The sequence below is a fragment of the Nicotiana tabacum genome, chromosome 6 (genome assembly GCF_000715075.1).
Source record: "Nicotiana tabacum cultivar K326 chromosome 6, ASM71507v2, whole genome shotgun sequence".
Taxonomy (NCBI): domain Eukaryota; kingdom Viridiplantae; phylum Streptophyta; class Magnoliopsida; order Solanales; family Solanaceae; genus Nicotiana; species Nicotiana tabacum.
In genome coordinates, this window is record NC_134085.1 from 158,607,535 (window position 1) to 158,617,310 (window position 9,776).

Genomic DNA, 9,776 nt, shown 5'->3' on the forward strand with positions numbered 1-9,776 from the left:
ATCAAAATAGTAACCCGTCGTTGTTCGATCGAGGTTGAACTCTTCTCTTTTTGGCGAAGGCCTTTGGCCTTAAAGGGTGTTATTTCGAACTTATTGAAATAGTAACCTGTCGATGTTCGATCGAGGTTGAACTCTTCTCTTTTTGGTGAAGGCCTTTGGCCTTAAAGGGTGATATTTTGAACTTATCAAAATAGTAACCCATCGTCGTTCGATCGAGGTTGAACTCTTCTCTTTTTGGCGAAGGCCCTTGGCCTTAAAAGGTGTTATTTCAAACTTATCAAAATAGTAACCCGTAGTCATTCGATCGAGGTTGAACTCTTCTCTTTTTGGCGAAGGCCCTTGGCCTTAAAGGGTGTTATTTCGAACTTATCAAAATAGTAACCCGTCGTCGTTCAATCAAGGTCGAACTCTTCTCTTTTTGGCGAAGTCCCTTGGCCTTAAAGGGTATTATTTCGAACTTATCAAAATAGTAACCCGTCATCGTTCGATCGAGGTCGAACTCTTCTCTTTTTGGTGAAGACCTTTGGCCTTAAAGGGTGTTATTTCGAACTTATCGAAGTAGTAACCCGTCGTCGTTCGATCGAGGTTAAACTCTTCTCTTTTTGGCGAAGGCCTTTGGCCTTAAAGGGTGTTATTTTCGAAATTATCGAAATATTAATCCATCGTCGTTCGATCGAGGTTGAACTCTTCTCTTTTTAGCAAAGGCCCTTGGCCTTAAAGGGCGTTATTTTGAACTTATCGAAATAGTAACCCGTCGTCTTTCGATCAAGGTCGAACTCTTCTCTTTTTGGCGAAGGCCCTTGGCCTTAAAGGGTGTTATTTCTAACTTATCGAAGTAGTAACCCATCGTTGTTCGATCATGGCCGAACTCTTCTCTTTTTGGTGAAGGCCCTTGGCCTTAAAGGGTGTTATTTCAAACTTATCGAAATAGTAACCCGTCGTCATTCGATCGAGGTCGAACTCTTCTCTTTTGGCGAAGCCTTTGGCCTTAAAGGGTGTTATTTCGAACTTATCGAAATAGTAACCCGTCGTAGTTCGATCCCATGGCCTTAAAGGGTGTTATTTCGAACTTATCGAAATAGTAGCTCGTCGTCGTTCGATCGAGGTCGAACTCTTCTCTTTTGGCGAAGCCCTTGGCCTTAAAGGGTGTTATTTCGAACTTATCGAAATAGTAACCCGTCGTCGTTCGATCGAGGTTGAACTCTTCTCTTTTTGGCGAAGGCCCTTGGCCTTAAAGGGTGTTATTTCGAACTTATCGAAATAGTAACCCGTCGTCGTTCGATCGAGGTCGAATTCTTCTCTTTTTGGCAAATGCCCTTGGCTTTAAAGGGTGTTATTTCGAACTTATCGAAATAATAACCCGTCGTCAGTCCCAGTTTTTGGAGAGACAAATATCTTCTGGGAGGGTCCCAGTCTATTTGACATTGCTCGCAATGGAGGGTGCAACGTCGGAGAATGTGAAACGTTGTTGTTTCCCTTAGGTTCATTCTGCGCACATATTGTGGTTTCCTTGTCTAACTCTCGCCTTCCGGCTTGGAGGTATCACCGTCGGGCTTTATCACAGTTGTTTTGCAGTAGTTTTTTGTCCTTTAACTGAGGTGTTTCTTTATTCGTTCGCATGCGCGGCCTTTGTGTCCCTACCTAAGCAAAGAGCAGAAGGTGAGTTAGAGTGATACTTTCCTTGCCCCCGTCCGGTGGTCCGATAGAGGAGAACAGGTTGGTAACGTTGTTCGTCTTGTTTGGCATATCGATGGTTGATGGGGCGAAGATTTCTAAGTTTGGTAATTTTTCTCGGCTCTCCTCCCCCTACCGCACTGCGCCTTTGTCTCGTGTGGGTTGGGTTTTTCCTTCGTTCTCCTTTTGGTGGGGGATCGTATTTCTTGCCTTTGATCTGGGAGAGACTAGGAAATTTCACTAAGAAATCCCCATAGACAGCGCCAAATTGTTTGACGCAAAAGATATCGAAACCTTTTTGAACAAATCAATCAGAGAAGATGAAGGGGTAAATCTTAGTCAGACATAATTAATTCTAGATCAAAGAGCTAATAGTATGGATCGTATATTAGATAAGAAAGATGTAAATTATCTTATTGAAATTCAATATTGTACCTCCCATCGATCGATAGGGAGATAGCTTTACATATTCTTCTATAGATTACTTCTTTCCTATCAAGAATACAAGAAGAGAGCTTCAGAGAGAGAAAGGAGGGAGCAACCCCCTTAATCGAAGGTTTTCCCTTACTATATATAATCAAGTCACCCTTGCCCTTTACTTGGGCCGACGCCCTCTTGCCTCCAATATGTCTCGGTCGTCCCTTTAGGCGCTGCTTCTTCTGACTCGACGGATGTCGGGAAAGGGATGCAGAGTGGGCTATGCTATCTTTCACTGCCCAGTCACCTAGGCAGGGCGTTAGTTAGTTCGGTCGTGACAGTTAGATTTTGAAAAATACATAAATATTATTATTGAAATATGAGAATTTTTTATTAAAAAGTATGAATAAGTCAAATATAGTTTATAAGAGGGAATATATTGAAGTTTAATGGTTGCAATTTAACCTTATACCACAAAAATTTGGAGTGAGAACAATCCATTAAAGGCTTCTCTTCTACTATAGTTCTCTCTTACCGTTCACAGGTCCATACATCTCGACGAACAACAACAAATTCAGTATAATTATATAAGTAGGGTCAGGAAAAGGTAATATATATGCATACCTTATACCCCACCTTGTGACGATAGAGAGACTATTTTTGATAAATCCTCAGCTCAAGGAACAATAAAAAGAAAGCAACCAACAATAACAACAACAAAAAAAGTAAAAAAAAATAAAGACACAATGTATAATAACAATGATCTAGAAATAAGAAATGGAGTACAAGTACTACTAGTAAGAGCCATGCATCTCGACGGAAAAAAATGATAGTCATCTATAGAGTTCTAGAAACTTGGCCAAAATAAGCTTTTCCTTAGGATAGTAATAAGTAGGAGAATAGAGTATCAATTTTAATCTGTAACACTAGATTTAGAAACATTAGCTTTTATCACTGACTTATCTCTATAGTTTTTAGACGGCGTGTTTTTCCATTTCGATGAGTGAAAGAAGTACCGTTATTAAATGTTATGTTAGAAAGTTGTTTTAGAGAACATTCCACTTGTTGATTAGGCTCACATACTCTGTTTATACTCTCAAAAAAACTAAACATATAATATGTGCATTATTTTGCTCAAATTTACCGTAATAAATTAAGATGTGTTTTTCTCATGCTATTAAAATAAGAATCTAAGAAAATAGAGGTTGTCAAACGTAATGTTCATTAACTTGCTCTTATAGCCCATCTAAAATATTAACATCGCATATACAACAACAATCCAATATAATTCCACAAGTGGGGTCTGGAGAGGGTAGTATATACGCAGACCTTACTCCTACCCTAGAGATAGAGAGGCTGTTTCCGATAGATCTTCGACCCAAGAAGATGAAATGCGACAATAGAATAGTAACAGCACCATAACCAGAAAGATAGTACCAGCGAGCCAAGATTTAGAAAATATACCTGAAAAAGCAATATCAATAATCAGTGCCGTGACAAGGTCCTAGAAAATAGTACGAGCTCTACATGTACCACTAGCATACTAAAACACACTGACCGACTAGACTTGCACACAGAACGGAGTAGAAAAATGCTCAACTACCTACTAATCTTCAACCCTAATTCTCTCCCTCCATACCTTCCTATCAAGGGCCATGTCCTCGGTAAGCTGAAGTCACACCATGTCCTGCCTGATTAACATCGCATATTGTTCATAAAAATATAGAAAAGTGATAGCTTTCATATTGTTAAGAACTTAAAAAGATGATCAAAGTATGAGTTTTCCACATAATCGTAGTCCCTTGTGAAAGTACAAGAGGGGGGAGGGGGGAGGGTGAATTGTGGTCTATTTAAAAATTAGTTGACTAACAATGATTTTAGTTGACTAGATTTTGTGCAGAATGAAAAATAACAGTAAATAGAATGAGAATGACACACAACAGGTTTTATATTGGTTCGGTACCGGTGTGATACTTACATTCAGTTTTCCTTGGGTCACAAGAGTTCCCTTAGATCTTGAAAGTTATTACAACAAGTATGGTTTTAATTCTTTCAACATCAACGAAGTATAGCAATAATGTATCTTGAATAGTGACATAACTCTCTTTTGCATTCTAACCCTTCCTATTTTTTGTGACACTGATAAACTGAGGAATACAGTGTTTTGGCTAAGAATTAGAGAGATCTAGAAAATAATGTTCGAGTTGCAAAAATCTTCCAATTGATCTTAGCAGACTTCTTATAGGAAAGTTGAGAGCCGTTGAACCTTGACTGAGTTAGAGGCACAGGATCTTCAAAGGGATTTGACCCAAGGGGTGCCTCTCAAATACTGCTCTTGGGAAGGGCCGGATTCGTTGAATTTCCTTGTCACGATCTTACATTGTGGATAAATTTGAGCCTTCGATTGAGCTAATTGAGGATACAAAATATTTGCTGGAAATAGCTTCTTGATTTTTAGTTTGATTTCCTTCGATTGAGGCTGAAAGGATATGATAGATTTGGATTCCTTTTTCTTGTCTATGAATTCAACAACCCATATTTGAACATCTTCTCATTAGTTTTCTTTCCTTTTGTTGATTCTTGATTTCTGCAAAACAAGGTAAGAAAAAATTTTCATCATTGAAACTTAGATTTTGACTTAACAATCTCCCCCTTTTTGATGATGACAATCAAGACAGTAAATACATTATAATTATGTAGACTTCCCTTTTATTCACCCTCTGCGTTGCTCCCCCTGAGTTGATGATGTCTCCTCCTGAGTGGTTTTTCTACTTCTCTACTGTTCTCCCCCTTTGACATCAATCAAAAAGGGAAAAAACAAACAAGACAAGTAATATAGAAAGTAATATACATAATAACTAGCGAGATAGTGCAACAAAAGTAATGCCTTCAGCAGAGGCATAGTTTATACAGACCCAAGCAAAAAAAAAAAACTTGTTAGAACTACCAGCAAGCAAGCAAGAGAAAAAATAAAAAAGAGAAAATATTATTTTTAATACCATCACACAAATACGCATTAGCTTCTTCCTAGGAAGCACTTGAGAGTGTTGATCACTTTGGCGCAGAAGGATTCATAGGAATTTTCGACATCTTTGACAAGCTTATCCATCTTTTCACTCATAGAATTGAATGCCCTGGTTCTATGTTTCCGCGTAGCTCCTATATCTATTCTAAGCTTAGCCATCTGTACCTCTCTCCTTAGTGATTTCCATGATCTTGTCTACCTATTCCTTCATCTCAACCACTAGCTGTTTTACCTCATCTAAATATTGTTCAATCTGCTGAAGATTTTGAGAGGCAGTCGACTGAGATGCTGGTTGTTCAGTTTGAACATAACCTGACACTGGAATGCTTTCAACTTTGGCGCGCTTAACCCATCCATCATCACCCAAGGTGTACCCCATCATTTAAAAGGTTGTCTTATCATAAGTGCTGGTAATGTGCTTGGGTGTAAAGGGTGCCAAGTCTACCTTCATAACTTCGAAAATGAGATGAGCAGACCATATGGTAAATAGGCAGTAGAGGAAGATATGTCCTTAATACTTTCAAGCATGTATTAGCAAATCCACACAAACCAATCCAGTCTTTTATTATTAACAAGACAGTAAAGGACAAAAACATCTCTAGTGGATAAAGTGTAAGGAACCCAGTTCTGGGGAGTAAAGTAGTAACAATCATGTGGGCCAAGACATAGTGTTCAAACTTTAGATTCTTGGGGCCAATATCAGGAGGGTTATCAGATAAAAAGGTTTTTGCTTATTCAAAGGATACTTCAAAATATTTTGGCCAAGAATTTTGCATAAAAACATCAAACCCACTAAACTTAACAAAGAAAATATTTTCCAATTGATAAGAGCCCGGAACAATTCGAGTGCCTAACACCATAGATTCCAAATCATCTTTGTCATTCACAAACAAATTTGAATAAAACATCCTCACTTGTTCCTCATAAACAAAGTTTCCAACAGTATCAAACAGAGAAGAAAGATGCTGAAAATCAAATATAGCGATCACATCACAGTGCAAAGTTTTCATAAGATAAAAACTTATAGAGCATCCCTAAGCCAGAGATTTTGACTTGTAGGACTCAAATCTTGCTTTTTCACTCGGGCCATAAAAGATCAACTTGTCATCAGGTCCGAATTCATTGTTTTCCACCTTTCCTTTCTTGCATACAGACTCTTTGGGGGTTTGCTCCATCGGCCTTTTGCCTTCCCTTTTCTGACTAATGGGAGGATTTTCGAAAGATTCCTTATCTCATTGTCTATTTTGAGGAAATCTGAGTCAATGGATGACTCTAAGTCTACAAGTTCTTTAGGGTTGAGGGGTTTTTGAAATCTTCTGTTGCGTCTGGTTGCAGTGGAAGAAGAAGGGTTTCTTTTTGCCATGGTGAGAATGTTGGTTTTTATGAGAATGAGGAGAGTAACAAGGGAAGAAAGGGTTTTTATCCGAGCTTTAGGAGGATTGAAGGGTCACCTTGGTTAAAGGAAAAGGCGGGTTCAGAAAGAAAGTGATGTTTTTGAGGTGATGGATCGGTGGCACTGATGCAAACACAATAATTACACTCAAGTAATTAAAGTTAAGCACACATAATAAAGGAAATAAAATATTTTAGAATAAAGTAAAATATTTGTTTTACAAATTTGGCACAATGCCAATTTTGTTTTGGGAGAAACCAAAATCTTTCTTCCAAAAGAGTTTTTGTAAAAATATTAGCAAGTTGAGAATAAGTACTAATGAATTCTAAGACAATATCACCTTTAACAACATGATTACGGATAAAATGATGCTTAATTTCTATATGCTTTGCCCTAGAATGATGCACAAATTTTTTTGATAAACAAATAGCATTGGTATTATCACAAAATATAGGAATAGAGGTAAGAGATAAATCATAGTCGAGACGTTGATGTATTATCCATAGAACTTATATACAACAACTTCTAACAGCTAAATATTCTGCTTCAATTGTTGATAGAGCAATAATTTTGTTTCTTGCTATGCCAAGATACTAATGCATTTCCCAAAAGTTGACACGTGCCACTGGTGCTTTTTCTATCATTCTTGTCACCTGCAAAATCTGCATTTGAAAATCCTCTTAAGGCAAAATTGTTGGAGTGATCATACTATAATCCTAGCTCAGAGGTACCAATAAGGTATCTAATAATACGTTTAACAACAGTGAAATGGGATTCCTTAGGAGCCGACTGAAATCTTGCACACTTGCAGATACTGAGCATAATATCTGGTCGACTAGCAGTGAGATATAATAAGGAACCAATCATCTCTCTATACATGATTTCATCAACATTCTTTCCATTGTTGTCTTCATAGAGCATCATTTTTGGACTCATTGGGGTACCGATCGACTTAAAAATCTCCATGCCAAAATTCTTTATAAGTTCCTTAGTGTACTTGGTTTGGCTAATGAAAATCCCTTTAGGAGACTGTTTGATTTGAAGTCCGAGAAAAAACGTTAATTCTCTCATCATGCTCATTTTGAATTCTCCTTTCATAGAAAGAGCAAATTCTTCACATAAAACAGAGTTAGGACTACCAAAAAAATATCAATATAAATTTGAATAATAAGATTACGTGAACAAGAATGCTTAATAAACAAAGTCGTATCGATATTACCTCGTTTGAAACCTTGATTTAGAAGAAAAGATCTTAACCTTTCATACCAGGCACGAGGAGCTTGTTTGAGACCGTACAAAGCTTTAGTCAACTTTTATACATGATTAGGAAAAGTGACGTTTACAAATCCTGGTGGTTGCTTCACATATATTTCTTCAGAGATATAGCCATTCAGGAACGCACTTTTAACATCCATTTGAAATAGCTTGAATCCTTTGTGAGTAGCAAAAGCAAGTAGTATTCTTATGGATTCGAGTCTTGCTACAGGTAGGGATGGCAAACGGTGTGGTGCGGTGCGGTTGCGGGGCAAACCCGCGAAGGTTTCAACCCGCCCCGCCCCGTGCAAACCCGCCCCACATTTTTTTAATTTTTTTTTCTACTTTGTGTTGTGTGCTATTTTTTGAAGATATTTATTCCAAAAAAAATTTCTAAACTATTCTAAGAGGGAAAAGAAATTGTTCAGTGAAGAACAAGTATAAGACTGTTTTTCTATTTTTGTCTAAAAAGTTAATCTTTCACTCATGGAACACTCACAAATATTTATGAAGTTTATAACTATCGTCTATCCAACACGTCCAGCCTTTTCTTTCAAAATCTTTTGTCTTTCATACAAATTACAGTTCTGCAATCATGTGTAGAGGTGAAACCCAGCTATGGGTTCTGTCCTAGTAAATTTATTTCAAATAATATAATTATATTAAAAATTTATTGAAGTTAAATATATATTAAATTTATAATTTAATAATAAATATTTAAAATTATTGTTGAAATATTCAAAATCGATAAAATTGAAGTTCTGCTCCACATAATAGCTCCTTACATGATGTAACATCTTTTAATCAAATAATGTAGGTTAATCTCTTCTGGGCGCTACCAAATCTGAGAAATTAGTGTGGTTGGTAGCCTTTTCCAGTTTAGCCTTTTAGGTTTTTAGTTCAAAAAAAAATCTTGACCCGTGCCCCGCCTCTCCGTTTGTTGATTTTTTTTAAAAATATTAGAACCCGCCCCGCCCCGCCCCCATAAACACTGTAACCCACCCTACGAATGTTGAAACCCGTCCTGACCCGCACCCGCACCGCCCCATTGCCATCCCTAGCTATAGGCGCAAAGGTTTCATCATAGTGGAATCCTTCTTGCTGAGAGTATCCTTGAGCAACCAGCCTTGCTTATTTCGAACCACTTGACCAAATTCATTCAATTTATTTTTGAATACCCACTTAATCCCTATGGCGGAGGAATTTGAAGGTCTTGGAACCAATTCCCATACTTTATTTCTTTCAAACTGATCAAGTTCCTCTTTCATAGCCTTTATCCAGTGAGTATCTTTCAGAGTTTCATCCACTTTCCTTGATTCAAGTTGAGAAATAAGAGTCACATTTGATTTGTTCTTCTGAGATCTTCTGGTAGTGATTCCTTCCTATGGATATCATATAATGAATTTATAAGGATAGCTAGGTTCACTTTTTCATTCATTTTGAGTGCTTGAGGAAGGCTCTCTTTCCACATTAGTCGACTGGTCTGTTTGAGATGGTTCGTGATTTTCTACAGGCTCTTCAGCTGGCTAAGTTTGCTGATCAGCTGACTCGCTTTGATGATCCTTTCCCACAATAACAGATGTAGGGACAAAAGAGATTTTCTCATATTCAAAAAGTTTTTCATTCCTTGGGCGAGGGTTAGTATCAACAAAAACAACATGAATTGATTCTTCAATGCATAAAGTTCTTTTATTATAAACTCTATATGCTCTACTTGAAGGAGAGTATCCAAGAAATAAACCTTCATCACTTTTAGGATCAAACTTACCCAAATTGTCCTTTCCATTATTGTGAATAAAGTATTTGCATCCAAACGGGTGAAAATAGCCAATATTGGGGTTTTTTACCATTCTACAATTCATACAGAGTCTTTTTGAGGATTGGTCGAATCAGACACCTGTTGATGATATGACATGCCGTGCTCACCACTTCTGCCCAAAAATAGTGAGGTAGAGAATTTTCTACAATCATGGTTCTTGCCATGTCCTGTAAAGTTCTATTTTTACGCTCTAC